This window comes from Mustelus asterias, chromosome 24, assembly GCF_964213995.1.
Source record: "Mustelus asterias chromosome 24, sMusAst1.hap1.1, whole genome shotgun sequence".
Taxonomy (NCBI): domain Eukaryota; kingdom Metazoa; phylum Chordata; class Chondrichthyes; order Carcharhiniformes; family Triakidae; genus Mustelus; species Mustelus asterias.
This window is the reverse complement of record NC_135824.1, coordinates 5,546,785-5,565,332: the sequence shown is the minus strand read 5'-3', so window position 1 is coordinate 5,565,332 and position 18,548 is coordinate 5,546,785.

Sequence of the window (18,548 nt, the reverse complement as noted above, 5' to 3'; positions counted from 1 at the left end):
GTAAATTTAGGATTGACATCCAGAATATTTTTATTTATTTGAAGTGCAGTGAACACTTGGGTCTGTGGGCGGGAGAAACCCCAGTGTCAGTAGAAAGCCCTGATTGAGAGATGGGAGCTTGGAACGAAATACACCCGTTGTGACTTTCTGAAAACCTCTGCGGCTCTGGACAATTTACTTCAAGGTGAGTTTATAAATTTCAAAACATGTCTCTTCCCCAAGCTCTCCTGACCCTGCCACAGGTTACAGTTCCTCCAAGGTCCCAGACATTAAGAAGAGTTAAATGGATTTGGCCTTTAGCCATCTGTTCTGATGTGGCCTGGAGTCGGAGTTTGCTGGCTATTCCCTTCTTTATTTATTATTTATTATTATTAGTGTCACAAGTAGGCTTACATTAACACTGCAATGAAGTTACTGTGAAAATCCCCTAGTCGCCACACTCCGGCGCCTGTTCAGGGACACTGAGGGAGAATTTAGCATGGCCAATGCACCGAACCAGCACATCTTTCAGACTGTGAGAGGAAACCGGAGCACCCGGAGGAAACCATAAGACCATAAGACCATAAGACATAGGAGCGGAAGTAAGGCCATTCGGCCCATCGAGTCCACTCCACCATTCAATCATGGTTGATTTCAACTCCATTTACCCGCTCTCTCCCCATAGCCCTTAATTCCTCGAGAAATCAAGAATTTATCAATTTCTATCTTGAAGACGCTCAACGTCTCGGCCTCCACAGCCCTCTGTGGCAATGAATTCCACAGACCCACCACTCTCTGGCTGAAGAAATTTCTCCTCATCTCTGTTCTAAAGTGACTCCCTTTTATTCTAAGGCTGTGCCCCCGCGTCCTAGTCTCCCCATGCAGACACGGGGAGAACGTGGAGATTCCGCCCAGATAGTGACCCAAGCCAGGAATTGGACCCGGGTTCCTGGCGCTGTGAGGCAGCAGTGCTAACCACTGTGCCGCCGTGCCATCTCTGCTCAGCGCCTTGGAAGATTTTACTCAGCTAAAAGTGTGGTAGAAATGTTGCCATGTTATCTTGCAGCCTTAGCGTGAAGAAATGACCATCTCGATGTTGTTTATCTGGTGAGAACTTGTGCTGAATTCCATCAGTGCGAAGCAGATGGATCCTCTCACTTTGTCCTCGTGTTCCTTCCAGCTGGTCACACTAAGGTGTGACAGCAATCTGTCTTTCTGATTCTGAGGAATATACCTCAGAAACCAATCTTACACTGACACCAGATAAAGCTGCATGTTTTGTTCCCCGTCCCTCTCTGTCTCTCCGTGTCACTGCGTCTGTGTCGTTCCGGTAAGAGGTCTCACAACACAAGGTTAAATTCCAACAGGTTTATTTGGAATCGCAAGGTTTCGGACCACTGCTCCTTCATCAATATCCACTCACCTGATGAAGGAGCAGCACTCCGAAAGCTCGTGATTCCAAATAAACCTGTTGGACTTTAACTTGGTGTTGTGAAACTTCTTACCGTGTCCACCCCTGTCCAACACCGGCAACTCCACATCTGTGTAGTTGGTATTGCGTTTCTCTTGTTCTCCTATTGCTCTTTTTCTCCTGTGTATCTCTATCTCTGCTTTGACTCACTCCTTTCTGGTGGTTGCACCTGTTTCTAAACCTGGTTGGCGACTTTCAGACTCTATCACATAGCTTCTATACTCCTCTCCCTACGGACAGGATTTTCCAGCTCCTACCCTACGATATGTTTTCCAGTGATGGGGACAGATTGACACTGGCCGCTGGCAGGACTTTCCAGTCCTGCTGATGTTGCCTGGTATGGAGGGTCTTAGCTATGAGGAGAGATTGGGTAAACTGGGGTTGTTCTCCCTGGAAAGACGGAGAATGAGGGGAGATCTAATAGAGGTGTACAAGATTATGAAGGGGATAGATAGGGTGAACGGTGGGAAGCTTTTTCCCAGATCAGAAGTGACGTTCACGAGGGGTCACGGGCTCAAGGTGAGAGGGGCGAAGTATAACTCAGATTTTAGAGGGGTTTTTTACACAGAGGGTGGTGGGGGCCTGGAATGCGCTGCCAAGTAGGGTGGTGGAGGCAGGCACGCTGACATCGTTTAAGACTTACCTGGATAGTCACATGAGCAGCCTGGGAATGGAGGGATACAAACGATTGGTCTAGTTGGACCAAGGAGCGGCACAGGCTTGGAGGGCCGAAGGGCCTGTTTCCTGTGCTGTACTGTTCTTTGTTCTTTGATGCCTGTGGCATTTTGCGTGGCTCGCCTGTCCCATCAACGAGGAACCCTCTTGCGAGGCAAGAAGACCCCACCAGTGGGAAGGGCTTAAAAATCCCGCCCTATATCCAACCCTCTGCACATGTCTCTGTCTCTCAGTCTCTGTAAATGTCTCTTTCTCTTTTGTCCATGTCACTCTCTCTCTCTCCCTCTCTGCCGAGGACCCATAAAAATAGGGAGAGACAATTCGAACCCTCAAGTCTGTTCATAGAATCCCTACAGTGCAGAAGGAGGCCATTCGGCCCATCGGGTCTGCACTGACCACAATCCTGCCCAGGCCCTATCCCTGTAACCCCACATATTTACCCCGCTAATTCCTCTAACCTACGCATCCCGGGGCACTAAGGGGCAATTTAGCCTGGCCAATGCACCTAACCCACACATCTTTGAACTGTGGGAGGAACCCAGAGGAAACCCACGCAGACACGGGGAGAACATGCAAACTCCACACAGACAGTGACCCGAGCCGGGAATCGAACCCAGGTCCCTGGAGCTGTGAGGCAGCAGTGCTAACCACTGTGCCACCGTGCTGCCCCATGCCGTTCTGTCAATCAGTGAGATGGTGGCTGACCTGTGACCCAGCTCCATGTACCCTTTGTCCCTTGTCCATTCATATCTTTGACCAATGAAAAAAATCTCCCAATCTCCGATTTGGAATTAACAATTGATCCAGCATCAATTGCTGTTTGTGGAAGAGAATTTCCAGCTGTGTGTATGGAATTTGTCTCCAAATTTCACTCCTGGAAGGTCTGACTCTAATTTTTAGACTCTGCCCTCGAGTCTTAGACTCTTCAACCAGCTGAAATAATTTCTCTCGACCCACTCTATTCATTCCCATTAGTTTTGTAAGGTGCTGACTGTAGCTGTGTGTCTTATTAAGCTGTTTCATAGCCTTAGGTAGTTCAACAGTAAATATTTATTAACTACTAGAAACTAGATACATGGCTACAGTAGAAGTCCAAGCTCGAAGCTGTCTCCATGCTTAAAGTAGTTAAAGTTTATTTATTAGTGTGGTGAACCATCGTTGGTTCCCACTGGATAGTACTGAGCCAGGGTCTGGCCAGTACTACAAGGATGTACATATGTTACTGTTGGGTTGTGCTACTTGTTGCTGTTGGGGTTAGGGTGGGGTTGTTACACCTTTGTACTGTAGTGTTGTGGTACATCCCAGTCGGGCTCCGCCTCCTGGGAGAGGTATAAAAGTCCCTGCTCGGGCCGGGACCCCTTCAGTCTGGGATAGTGTATATAATTACTGGCTGCTTCATTAACAGTAAATAAAAGCCTTTCATTTACCGAGCATCTGGCCTCGTGTTTGAGAAGCGCATCAATTAGTCACAAGTAAGGCTTACATTAACACTGCAATGAAGTTACTGTGAAATTCCCCTAGTCGCCACACGCCAGCGCCTGTTCGGGTCAATGCACCCTAACCATGTCTTTCAGACTGTGGGAGGAAGCCAGAGCACCCGGAGGAAACCCACACAGACACGGGGAGAACATGGAAACTCCACACAGAGAGTGACCCGAGGCCGGGAATCGAACCCAGGTCCCTGGCGCTGTGAGGCAGCGGTGCTAACCACTGTGCCACCGTGCTGCACCTACTTGCCGTTTGCTTCTACACACGGCTCTGTCCAACACTACACTGACCCCAAGGTGCAGGTTCTGTGTCCTCTTACATCACTGTGTGGGCAGTACCGTGTGCTCAGTCGCACGTTAACCCTTTATGTTCCAGGCCTTACACTATTCAAACTCCTCAGCTTTTTAAATTCCAAAAACTACAATCCTAAATTGTGTAATCTCTTCTCAAAATTTACCTCTAGGAATACAACATTCTTGTAACTAATCTTTCAATCTCTGTTTGTATCTCTCTGCCTTTGTATATTTGTTGCATGTCATTTCTGTATATATGCTACTGCCTTTCTATTCCTGTATGTGTGTGTGTATGTAGGTATGCGTGTGTGTGTATGTGTTTGTATGTGTGCGCACGTGTGTGTGTGAGTGTTTGAGTGTGTGTGTGAGTGTATGTGTGTGTGCATATGTGTGAGTGTGTTTGTGTATCTGTGTGTGTAATGTGTGTATATATATGTGTGTATGTATGCGTATGTGTATCTATGTATGTGCATATATGTGTATCTATGTGTGTGTATGCATGTATGTGTATCTATGTACGTGTGTGTGTGTATGTGTATCTATGTGTGTGTATATATGTATCTATGTGTGTGTATGCATGTGTGTGTATGTATGTGTATGTATTTATGTGTGTGTGTGTGTATGTGAGTATGTGTGAGAGTGTGTGTCTGTATGTATATGTGTTTGCATGTGTGTATGTGTGTGTGGTGTGAGTGGTGTGTGAGTATGTGTGTCTGTATGTATATATATATGTGTGTGTGTGTGTGTGTGTGGTGTGTGTGTCTCTCTCTCACTCTGTGGTTTTGTGTTTCTTTTTGTCTCTTGTGTCTAAACACCTATCTTGATAAAATAACCGTTGATATATTTATACATTTTGTGTTCGCCACACCCTTGACAGAAGCCTAGCTTCGGGGAAAGGTTGTGTAGTAACCACAGCAAATGAGGCCTCTGGGTTAGAAGTGGCAGCTACACTGGGAGGCTTTCCTGATCACCTGTGCTGGTCACAGCAGTTTGCCTATATGACCCAGCCCAGGCTGAGAAACACAAAAGCTTTGTTTCTTTCTTGCCAGTAGTGACTGTGCCATCCTTGCTGGTGTTCTGCTGCCCAAACTATTAGAATGAGAAGCTCAAAGTAATTAATTGACCTCTTGGGCCCAATTAATATTTGCGAGATTGAAGTCTTTGCTGGAGCTAGCACACTGATTGCATAGGGATTTATGACGCTTTCACGCCTATGACGCCTATTTTATTCTGATCTTAATCTTGCAGAAGCATTTAATGGCACATCTACTTCCATTTTTTGGTGTAATTCTGTGATCCGGTGATTCGAGATGTCTTGGCCCTGGATTTTCAGGATAGAATCCCAAGGATCGGCGACAGTGGCTTTGACAACGTGAGGAGAGGAAGCTCAATCAACAAGCTGCCTCAACAACTGCATTTACATAGAGCCTTAAATCCCCCAAGGTGCTTCACAGGAACATTGTCAACCAAATCTGACACTGCGTCACAGAAGGAGAGAATATGACTACAGATGCACCATAGAAAGCATTCTTCCTGGATGTATCACAGCTTGGTATGGCTCCTGCTCTGTCCAAGACCACAAAAACTACAAAGGGTCATGAATGAAGCCCAGTTCCTCACGCAAACCAGCCTCCCATCCATTGACCCCATCTACACTTCCCACTGCCTCGGAAAAGCAGCCAGCATAATTAAGGACCCCACGCACCCCGGACATTCTCTCTTCCACCTTCTCCTGTCTGAAGTCATGTACCAACCGACTCAAGAACAGCTTCTTCCCTGCTGCCATCAGACTTTTGAATGGACCTACCATATAATAAGCTGATCTTTCTCTACACCCTAGAACCATAGAACCATAGAAAATTACAGCTCAGAAACAGGTCTTTTGGCCCTTCTTGTCTGTGCCGAACCATTTTTTGCCTAGTCCCACTGACCTGCACTTGGACCATATCCCTCCATACCCCTCTCATCCATGAACCTGTCCAAGTTTTTCTTAAATGTTAAAAGTGACCCCGCATTTACCACTTTATCCAGCAGCTGACTCCCAAAATGTGAGGAATGAAGCTTCATTCAAATGCTATAATCACTGACCCACCTCTCCTGAGGGGGAAGGCTGGGGGGGAGGGTGCGGGGGGAATGTAGCTATGATTGCAACAGTAGCTTCTGCACCCTCTCCTTTCCTTCTCTATGAACGGTATGCTTTGTCTGTACAGCGCGCAGGAAACAATACTTTTCACTGTATGCTAATACATGCGTCAATAATAAATCAAATCAGATCAGAAGAGGCAGGTTTTGGAGAAATGTCTTAACTTTCCCAGACATGGAGCTGCGGAGATGGAGGATGTGCCAAAGACTTGGCAAAATGTCAATCTGGTTTGAGAGGTTTTTTATATTCATTTACGATTTGGGAGCATTGGTGTATGTGTCAGCTGCCCAATCCCTTCTCAAGGGCAAATGGGATGGGCAATAAATGCTGGCCGAGCCAGCGACGCCCACATCCCATAAATGATTTTTCAAAAAGCATGCAAAGAAATGATAAGTGAAATTTAACACTGATAAGAGTGAGGTAATAAATATTGATTCAGTTTCATTGTGATTGGGGATCACTGGGGGCACTTCAGGCAATGCAGGAACCCCTCAGGACTGCACTGGATTATGTGCTCCGGTCTCTGAAGTGGGATTTGAATCCACAACCCCCTGGGTCAGGTGTGAGCGTGCTACCCATTGAGCCAACACCGACATGGGTAGGGGGTGGGGAATATATCAGCAGCCGGGAAGCTATGATGACCGCGTTAGACTTGTTCTTACCGTGATACTGGGGCAGTTGGCTGGACTGAGAGGCTGGCAGAAGGTGAGGAAGGTCAACAACAACAACTTATATTTATATAACACCTTGAACACAATGAAACTTCTCAAGGCACTTCACACATCTCTGGTACTTGGTGGTTTTCGAGGAATGGGGGTAGGGTGAGGTGGTGGGGTGGACTCGCTGTGCGCCTGCAATGGAGAAAAGACATTGCCAGGATGGTGGATTGGGGGGGCAGGAAAGGGATTACCAGGATGGTAGAGAGTGGGTGGGCAAAGATCATTGGGGTGGAGGCTAAGGGATAAACCACAGAAAGTCTTTGAGAGGGGACAGGGAAGAGTTCCAGCTACTCTTGATCCACAAGTGCTGTAAAAGTACTTACCTGCAGATTGCGACATCTCCATTTTCCCTCAGCTGCCTGGTTTCCTGAGTGCACTATCCCACACCTACACAGTGCAGATAACTCCCAAAATGTGAGGAATGAAGCTTCATTCAAATGCTATAATCACTGACCCACCTCTCCTGAGGGGGGAGGCGGGGGGGGGGGGGGGGGGGTGCAGGGGGAATGGTTGGGTGAGTTGTGGGGGGGGGGACGCGTAGAGGTGGGGGGTTATATGCCTGTCCCAAAACCCCATCATCTCAAGTGAGAACACCATCCACCAGGTACACGGTACATACTCTTGCAACTCGGCCAACGTTGTCTACCTGATACGCTGCAGGAAAGGATGTCCCGAGGCATGCTACATTGGGGAAACCATGCAGACGCTGCGACAACGGATGAATGAACACCGCTCGACAATCACCAGGCAAGACTGTTCTCTTCCTGTTGGGGAGCACTTCAGAGGTCACGGGCATTCGGCCTCTGATATTCGGGTAAGCGTTCTCCAAGGCGGCCTTCGCGACACACGACGGCGCAGAGTCGCTGAGCAGAAACTGATAGCCAAGTTCCGCACACACGAGGACGGCCTCAACCGGGATATTGGGTTCATGTCACACTATTTGTAACGCCCACAGTTGCCTGGACCTGCAGAGTTTCACTGGCTGTCTTGTCTGGAGACAATACACATCTTTTTAGCCTGTCTTGATGCTCCCTCCACTCACGTTGTTTTGTTTCTTAAAGACTTGATTCGCTGTAAGTATTCGCATTCCAACCATTATTCATGTAAATTAAGTCTGTGTCTTTATATGCCCTGTTTGTGAACAGAATTCCCACTCACCTGAAGAAGGGGCTTGGAGCTCCGAAAGCTTGTGTGGCTTTTGCTACCAAATAAACCTGTTGGACTTTAACCTGGTGTTGTTAAACTTCTTACTGTGTTTACCCCAGTCCAACGCCGGCATCTCCACACCAAAACCCCAAAGCAGGTACAACCATGGCAGATTAGGATATAGTTCCACATTTTTATCAATGTAAGTTTGACCCCACCCCCCCCCCCCACACTTGTAAATTTCACCCCTCCCAATAATGTTAATTTCAGTACAGCGAGAGGGAGATGAATGATCAGAACTGGGTGGTTACAGCGCAGGAGGAAGCGATGAAAGAGAGGAGGATTCAGGGAACCACCGGAGGGCGAGTAACATTGTGAAACTGAAACTTCAGCAGCGAGAAACGGCGGGTGAGAGTTGTGTGCGTCATCCTCCAGACACAACCCTTCCAGCCTGCTTCGAAAACCTGAGGAACGCTTCCACCTGCGGAGCAGACGGCCAGAGTGTAAAGAAGAACATGGCTTTAATGTAGAGCAGGAATTTACACTCGAGATCTAACAGTCCTGAGGCTGTGAACTGATTCCATTTGTTTAAGTTGGCCCTGGCTGTTCAGGGGGGGCTCAAAGCAGACTGTTCTAAATCAGAGAACTTGCAGCTCCCAGTTTCTGTGTGTGAAAGAAATAGAGGGAAGAAATAATTCAAACAGGAACCCAGAGGGTCAAGTGCTCCAGGATAGTATTGCTGCTTTTTACCTTTTTTGTACCTTGCACAGATATTAGACGTAAATCCACTATTTTTGTTCCCAGAGTCTATTTTTAATTTGCTTATATTCACTTCTGAAAAAAAATCCCAGATGACATAATTTCTGCTGGATTCTAAGGCTCTCAAGTGCACTCTTGGTTTGATACTGAGTCTTTAAGGTTTTAAAATACAAACCAAGACTCAAAATGAGAGCCAAGCTCCCCATTCTCAACCTACATCACCACCTTGGGGCCGTTTAGCTAGAGAAACATGGAAACTATTCTCCTCAACTCTTCATTGTGTACCCAGGCTCAATGGTTATCACTCAGGCTCCAGTCCAAGGCCCCACTCCAGGGGACCGTGTACAAAAGTCTACGCCGGATGTTCTATCTTCCAGATCAGATGAATTGCCAAGGTCTTTTTTCCCCAGGGTAGGGGGGAGTCCAAAACTAGATGGCATTAGGTTTAAGGTGAGAGGGGAAAGATTTAAAAGGGACCCAAGGGGCAACTTTTTCACACAGAGGGTGGTGCGTGTATGGAATGAGCTGCCAGAGGAGGCGGTAGAGGTGGGTACAATTTACAACATTTAAAAGGCATTTGGACAGGGAGATGGATGGGAAAGGTTTAGAGGGATATGGGCCAAATGCAAGCAAATGGGACTAGTTCAGTTTAGGAGACCTGGTCAGCATGAGTGAGCTAGGCCGAAGGGCCTGTTTCTGTGCTGGATATCTCTATGACTCTATGCTAAAGTTAGGCCCCTGTCTGCTGTAGGGATCCCGCGGCATGATTTAGAAAAAGTGTTCTCTTCACAATTCTGGCTAATATTGATCCCTCAGTGGAATATCACTGAAACATTGGAGATTATAAAGAAAGTAAAATCACATGGGATACAGAGTAATTTATCAAAGTGGATTCAAAATTGGCTCAGTTTTCGGAGACAGAGGGTGATGACAGAAGTCTGCTTTGGTGACTGGAAGCCAGTGTCCGGTAGCGTACCACAGGGATCTGTGTTGGGACCCCTATTATTCATCATTTATATAAATGACATAGATGACTATGTGGGGGGTAGGATTAGCAAGATTGTGGAAGACACGAAGATTGGCCGGTGGTTAGCAGTGAGGCGAAGTGCTGTGGGCTACAAGAAAATATAGACAGAATGGTCAAATGGGCAGATAAGTGGCAGATGGAATTTAACCCTGAAAAGTGCGAGGAGTAATTTGACAAGGAAGTACTCAATGAATCGTAGGACGCCAGGAAGTTCTGTGGAACAAAGGGACCTTGGAGTATTTGACCACAGATCTCTGAAAGCGGAAGGGCATGTTAGTAGAGTGGTGAAAAAGGCATACGGGACACTTGCCTTTATCAATCGAGGCATAGATTACAAAAGCAGGGAAGTCATGTTGGAGTTGTATAGAACTTTGGTGAGGCCACAGCTGGGGTACTGTGTGCAGTCCTGGTCATCACATTATAGGAAGGATGTGATTGCACTGGAGGGGATGCAGAGGAGATTCACGAAGATGCTGCCTGGGATGGAACATTTAAGTTATGAAGAGAGGTTGGGATAGGCTTGGGTTGTTCTCGTTGGAGCAGGGAAGACTGAGGGGCGACCTGATCGAGGTGTACAAGATAGTGAGAGACATGGACAGAGTGGATAAGGATCAGCTGTTTCCCTGAGTTGAAGGGTCAGTCATGAGGGGACATAGATTCAAGGTGAGGGTGGTTACGGTCTGGAATGTGCTGCCTGGGAGGGTGGTGGAGGCGGGTTGCCTCACATCCTTTAAAAAGTATCTGGATGAGCACTTGGCACATCATAACATTCAGGACTATGGGCCAAGTGCTGGCAGATGGGATTAGGTGGGAGTTCAGGTGTTTCTAATGTGTTGATGCGCACTCGATGGGTCGAGGGGCGTATTCTGCGCTGTGTGATTCCAAACAGATTGTCTGATATTTCAGTGCTGTTTGTGGGAGCTTGCTGTGCACAAATTGGCTGCCAATTTCCTGCATCACAGCAGTGGCTACACTTCCAAAAGTATTTGATTGGTTGTAAGATGCTCTGGGATGTCCTGAAGTTGGAAAACATACGGTGTAAATGCAAATCTTTCTTTCTAACTTAGTGCCTTGTCGCATTTCTTGCTATCCAATCCTATCCAACCTCGGTCTATTGCAATGAACACTTATGTTGCGTTTTGGTTTCATACTAAGTCTTTGCTTATCAGACTTTTATATTGCCTCTTTTTGACCACAAGCCTTCCTTGTGTGGGCACCGTCTGTGGGCATAGTTTACCAGGGACAGTAACTGCTGAATCTAATAACTATTACACTAACCGTGTGGACTTCCTGGCTCAGCCAATAAATGCTCACATAGAAACTCTCTGAATGTCGAGAATAAAACCCTCAGTGCTTTTGTAAAAAAATATAATCTGTTTTATTTTAATTGGTTAGCAATAAAATTTAATCTGCAGTTTTTTTCTGGAACCCAGTTTGCCAACGCCCACTTATTACCTCCTCACTTAACCTTCCCTGACGAGCCCTTGTGACAGTAGCCCTGAGTTAATCTGTTTAAAGTGCAGGAACTAACCCTTCTGTTCAAGAAAGATTTGTATTTATATAGCGCCTTTTGCAATCTCAGGACCTCCTAGACCTCTTAGCAGCTAATGAAATTCTTTGGGACTGGAGTCATTGTCGTAACGTAGGAAAAGTGTTTGAACACAGCAAGATCCCACAACAGCAATGTGATAATGATCAAATCATCTTTTCTTTGTCACTTTGGCCAATTAAATATTGGCCCGGATGCCAAACCACCATTCACTGCAGCGGGACTGGAAAACCCCAGCCCGTGGGTGAGGACGGAGAATCCCAGCCACGGGCGAGGACGGAGAATCCCAGTCGGGGGTGGAATTCTCCAGCCTCCCAGCCACGTGCTTCTTGGTGGCAGGAGACAGCGTGCCGTTCGCTGGGGGCAGGATTCTCCAGTCCTGCTGCTGTCAATGGGATTTCCCATTGATGTCACCCCATGCCGCTGGGAAACCCATGGGCCGGGGGATGGGGAGCCGGCGGGACGAAAGAATTCTGCCGGCGTGAAGGCCAGAATATTCCAGCCGCTATCTTTTGGATCAGACATTTAACCAAAATTGTTGGAAGAAGATGCATCGTCTGTTGGACGGAGGAATATCCATTTACCGAATCCGGCGGAGGAAGACATTTTGATAATTCACCGCTGTTTTATTGTGATGACTATAGTTCAGCACAAACACTGGCTTCCATCTTCCATTGGATCCTCCCCACCCCTCCCCACATCCCCACCCAGCCTGCCCCCCCCCCAACCCCCCTCCTCCCCCCCCCCCCCCCCCCTCAACTGGGGACAAAGCCAGCTCCTAAGTACAAGCTTCAAGGAGCATCACTCTTCTTAATTCACCCTGAGGCGAGGCCTGGTTTAGTGTTAAGGGGACCTGCTATTATGACATTGTCACCCCTCAGGGGCAACGCAACCAGTCCAAACGATCTGGTCCCTCCCATTGGTGTATGTGGGATCTTCCTGTGCGCTCATTGGATGCTGCGTAATTAGAGTTGCTTGCACCAGGAGAGTGGGTACGAAAAGCTTTGGGGGTGTCTTGAGAACATGGAAGGTGCTACATAAATGCAAACTTCTTGAAACATTTATTCCTCCATCAGTAATCTCCAGTTGGCCCGTTTCTCAGTTGGATAAAGGCAGCTCAGGTGAGAGTCCAGTTCAGTCTGGAAGGGGAGGGCGGGGATTTTAATTCTTGCTGGCACTTCCCGGTTGAGCAGACTGTCCACTCTGGGTACACTCTGAGAGGTGGGCGAGTGGGAAACTGCAGTGTTTGGTTCAGCCATGAGATGCTGCTGTTGCTTCGTGCCAGATGCAGCCACGTAGCAGCGTGACGGCCGAACCTGACAGATAAGCAGCTGTTCGACTGTCCTCTGGGCTCTCACTCGAGACTGTAGCACATTTCCAGTGCGCTGTCTGTAATTGGAGAAGTTTATTTTCAAAATCCATACACTGAAATTGGCTTCTGAAAAGTGTCAACTGGCAGTGAAAGCGGTGGCTGGCTTTGCTGCTAATCTCTGCTTGTAATTTCAATAATGATTACAATACTCCACACTTTGCTGTCAAACCACACTGAAGCATACAACAACGCCATGGGGGCACAATCGAGCAAAAAAGCTTTTCAGGAATTTATTTTTTAACCGCTTCAAAACCAGCCACCTCGAACTGTTCTTTCGCCCTTGCTGGAACTTTCTAGAAATGCATCAAGAGTGATGAATTGCTGGAATGTTTTACACAGGAAAAGGCAACCAGCTGGTTTTTAAACAAAGTCAATCCCCTTGAACAACAACAGGAGTAATCCGTGACCGACAGAATCCGTGCTGACACTCTCGGTTCAGTACTGACGGAATGCTGCACTGTCAGAGGCGCTGTGTTTCAGTTGGACTCAGAACCGATACCCACCTGACCTCTCAGTTGTACATAAAAGACCCCATGGTACACTGCAGAGAGCAAGTGAGTTCTCTCCAGTGTCCCAGCCAATATTTACCGTCTGAGCAACATTATTGAGGAACGCATTATCTGCTTTAACTTGGCCGAATATGTGCTGTACAAATTAACTTTTTGTTTCATTTGTTTTGTTTGTCTTGGACTTGGCGATGAAGTACTTTAACTTGAGAAAGCTTCTTTTTTTTGTAGTCAGTTTATTACTGCATGCTTTTAATTAACAAGGCATTAACAAGGGGATTTTCACAGTAACTTCATTGCAGTGTTAATGTAAGCCTACTTGTGACTAATAAATAAATTCTAACTTTAAAATTTTGCTGCTACTTAATACTGTGAACATTGCTATTTGTGGGAGCTTGCTGTGCCCAATTTGGCTGCTGTGTTTCCTACGTTACAACAATGTTGACACTTCAAAAGCACTCCATTGGCTGTGAAAAGCTTTGGGAATTCTCAAAGCACCCAGTCCTGCTTGCCCGTCCCCTCTCTGTTCATTGACCTAAATTGCTTCCCAGCCACTCCTCTCTCCACTGTACCCACAACAACCACCTCCCCCTCCACGCACCCCCCCCCCAACCAATTCTCCGCTCCCCAACCACGTCACTGTTTCACATTTAAAATCTAATCGTTCCGCTGTTTAAAATCCCTTTGCTTCCCCCTGCACTCTCTATCCCACACCCTGACTCATGCCAGTGTAGTTATTGCCTGAGAGCAGGTTATGTCATTACTCTCTTCACCGGGGTGCCTTGTGCTACAGATCAGGAGGAAGAAAAAGCAGATTCCTTCAATCTTTGGTGTCAAACTGTGGATTTTTCTAGACTACTCCAACCTTCTCTCATTCCTCTCCTGAAGGCTAGGTGCTCCTTCTGCGCTGTATCCATGGCACATCCTCCATAAAGCCATGCCGTGGGTGAAGCAGTTTCTGCAGCTCACAGGACAGTGGGTATTGTGGCTGCCATTGCTGACTGGTTGGTGCATTCGCCAATCTGTCGGTCACCCATCAGCCCCACAACAACTATTGGCTACAACTATAAAATCAACAGAACCACTCTTTGACAATCAATGGCATTATCATCGGCAATTTCCATAGAAACATAGAAAATAGGAGCAGGAGTAGGCCATTCGGCCCTTCGGGCCTGCTCCACCATTCATTATTATTCCCCAACTCAGTAATCTGTTCCCACTTTCCCCCATATCCTTTGATTCCTTTTGCCCAAGAGCTATATCTAACTCCTTCTTGAAAACTTCTATGTTTTGGCCTCAGCTGCTTTCTGTAGAAACATAGAAAACTACAGCACAAAACAGGCCCTTCGGCCCCACAAGTTGTGCCGAACACATCCCTACCTTTTAGGCCTACCTATAACCCTCCATCCTATTAAGTCCCATGTACTCATCCAGGAGTCTCTTAAAAGACCCTATTGAGTTTGCCTCCACCACCACTGACGGCAGCTGATTCCACGCGCCAACCACCCTCTGTGTGAAAAACTTCCCCCTAACATTTCCCCTGTACCTACCGCCCAGCACCTTAAACCTGTGTCCTCTCGTAGCAGCCATTTCCACCTTGGGAAAAAGCCTCTGAGAGTCCACCCGATCTATGCCTCTCAACATCTTATACACCTCTATTAGGTCTCCTCTCATCCTACGTCTCTCCAAGGAGAAAAGACCGAGCTCCCTCAGCCTATCCTCATAAGGCATGCCACTCAATCCAGGCAACATCCTTGTAAATCGCCTCTGCACCCTTTCAATCTTTTCCACATCCTGTAGTGGCGAAATCCACAGGCTCACCACTCTCCGGGTGAAGAAATTTCTCCTCACCTCAGACCTAAATGGTTCACCCCGTATCCTCAGACTGTGACCCCTGGTTCTGGACTTAAGCGCCATTGGGAACATCCCCACAATCAACATCCAAAGGGTTGCCATTGACCAGAACATTAACTGGGACAGCCACATAGATATTGTGACTACTAGAGCAGGTCAGAGGCTGGGAATTCTGTGGAGAGTGACTCACCGTCCTGACTCTTCAAATCCTGTCCACCATCTGTGAGGCGCAAGTCACAAGTCAGGAATGTGATGGAATACTCACCCCTTGCCTGGACGAATGCAGCTCCAGCAAGACTCAAGGAGCTCTGCGCCATCCAGGACAAAGCAACCCACTTGATCGGCACCCCATGCGCCACCTTAAACATCCACCTCCTCCATCGCTGGCGCACTGTGTGTGGACAGTCCATGGGATACCAACGCATCAAGGCTTAATCAGCCACAGCTCTGTCCCCCACCATCCCCTCAAAGAACAAGGGCAGCAGCCACATGGGAACTATGTACCTTCCAAGTCTCACACCGTCCTGACTTGGAATGATATTCCTTTGTTGTTGCCGGGTGCAGATCCCTCCCTTAGAGCATTGTCGGTGTACCTACACCACAGGGACTGCGGCGGTTCAAGGTGGTGGCTCACCAGCACCTGCTTAATGGCCAACGATGCCCCATATCAAGAGAAATAGATTCTTAAAAACCACAGCCAAGGCCAAACCTCACTTTGAAAGACAGGGAATAATTATAAAGAAGCTAATTCAGATTGGGGAAGAGCTCAGGTCTAGGAACCAGCCGAAGGACCATATGGTTCAGTACCACACCTGGCACTAAAACTCCCCAGACTGCTACATGGGTAGTCAAATCTCTGCCAGTTCTATTCATACATTCAAATCCTGGGGATTAATGAATTAAATCTTAATATAGTCTCTTGTCGAGGTCTCTTGGAGCGGGTCTCGATATTGCTTGAACTGTGTACAACATTCATCACTTCACGGGGAAATGCAAAGCCTTTAAAACTGTTGCTCTGCGCTCTCGTGTTTAACATTGACGAATTCCTGTTTATCCAGCAGGGCGGGTACTTAAGACAGCGCCGATCTCTCTGCGTTTCGCCAAGTGTACTCGACTCCTTGAAGGGAGGAAGTTGGCAGTTATCGAAAGGGACGACTAGCGTCTAAGGTCTCTCTCCCCAGTTCCTCAGACAGATTGCATGGTGAGATACAAGCGAGACTCAGACTGGTGCTGGTACAGAACGTGGTGTAATAGCAGCATGGGGCCCATCTGTTTCAGCTCAGCACTTATGTGCAGCAACACACGTTGGATCAAGTCTTCTGGGAGCTTCAAATAAATGGAGAGAAATTGGAAGCGTATTTTCAGGAAAAAATGTTTTTTTTTGAAAGGTAATTATAGAGCTTGGAATACAGGGTCAATAGTTCAGCCCAATTTTGCAATAAACAACAGTCTGTTTCCAATTACTTTGCCAAATTCCTTTCTGTTTGATCCTTGCCTGATTAAAAACTTTCGTTATGTATCAGCCAACACAATGCTTTTATATAAATACTGGTGAATTTAATCTGGCACCCTTCCTGCAACCACTTCAAACAAATTCTTTTTATAACACTGCGGCTTCTATGCATTTCTGCACTTTCCTCCTTGGCCAATTCCTCCCCCGCCCCCCCCCCCCCCCCATCCCCTCTTCCTATGTAAGCAGAGGCCTGCTACACAGTCTCTTCCCGAGCTGCCGAGGTGCAGGAACACACATGGAACCTTTTACAAGGGGAAATGTCAGAAGCCGCCACAGGCTCACTGGCTTCAGGGCGGCTGAGAGGGGGAAATAAAGCAAGCGGAGTGCGGAACAAGACAAGACTTGAGCTCGGCTTCACTCTTCACTGAATGTTTGCCAAGAAGTTCCATTCTGGCAAAGACAATCAGCGAAATAAAGTGCCCTTTTGAAGTAAAACTTCTTTCGTCACCTTCAATAATTTTTAACAGATCATTTTTACAAGCTAATATTTATTTTTTTGAAACTTGCAAAAATCCTTCAGGGGGATTAAAGGCTGATTTTAATTGTAAATCCCTTCCTTGAATTGATAATTACAAGCTTTCGATAATGCATTTACTGATATTCGGAGCAAAGAGCAATAATGTATTTAATTATTGACTTAAGAATTCGTTCTCAGTAATTTGCCAGAGATAGAAAGAGAGGGAGGGGATAGGGTGGCCTTAAGGCAGCTCGTGGTTCTGAACCAGCGTGGATTCAGAGTTTTTCTTCAGGGCCTCAGTTCTAACCACTGTCTTGCTGAGGAGGGAAGCTCTATGTAACATGTGACCTCCTTCCAGCTTGTGGTCTGAATGAAGCCCAAGGGGCATTGAGTATAAAAATTGGCAGGTCATGCTGCAGCTTTACAGAACCTTAGTTAGGCCTTGTTTAGAATATTGTGTCCAATTCTGGCCGCCACTCTACCAGAAGGATGTGGATGGTTTGGAGAGGGCACAGAAGAGGTTCACCAGGATGTTGCCTGGTCTGGAGGGTATTAGCTATGAGGAGAGGTTGGGTAAACTCGGTTTGTTCTCACTGGAACCACGGAAGTTGAGGGGCAGCCTGATAGAGGTTTACATGATTATGAGTGGCGTGGACAGAGTGGATAGTCAGATGCTCTTTCCTAGGGTAGAAAAGTCAAGTATACTAGGGGGCATAGGTTTAAGGTGTGAGGGGAAAAGTGTGGAGGAGATGTGGGAGGCAAGTTTTTTACACAGAGAGTGTGAATAAAAGAACAAAGAACAAAGAAAATTACAGCACAGGAACAGGCCCTTCAGCCCTCCAAGCCTGCACCGACCATGCTGCTCGACTTAACTAAAACCCCCTACCCTTCCCGGGACCATATCCCTTTATTCCCATCCTATTCATGTACTTGTCAGGACGCCCTTTAAAAGTCACTACCGTATCCGCTTCCACTACCTCCCCCAGCAATGAGTTCCAGGCACCCACTACTCTCTGTGTAAAAAATCTGCCTCGTACATCTCCTTTAAACCTTGCCCCTCGCACCTTAAACCAAGTAATTGACTCTTCCACCCTGGGAAAAAGATTCTGACTATCCACTCTGTCCATTCCTCTCATAATCTTGTAGACTTCTATAAGGTCTCCCCTCAACCTCCGTCGCTCCAGTGAGAACAAACCAAGTTTCTCCAACCGCTCCTCATAGCTAATGCCCTCCATACCAGGCAACTTCCTGGTAAATCTTTTCTGTACCCTCTCCAAAGCCTCCACATCCTTCTGGTAGTGTGGCGACCAGAATTGAACACTATATTCCAAGTGTGGCCTAGGTTCTATAAAGCTGCAACATGACTTGCCAATTTTTAAACTCAATACCCCGGCCGATGAAGGCAAGCATGCCATATGTCTTCTTGACTACCTTCTCCACCTGCATTGCCATTTTCAGTGACCTGCGTACCTGTACACTCAGATCCCTTTGCCTATCAATACTCTTAAGGGTTCTGCCATTTACTGTATATTTCCTATCTGTATTAGACCTTCCAAAATGCATTACCTCACATTTGTCCGGATTAAACTCCATCTGC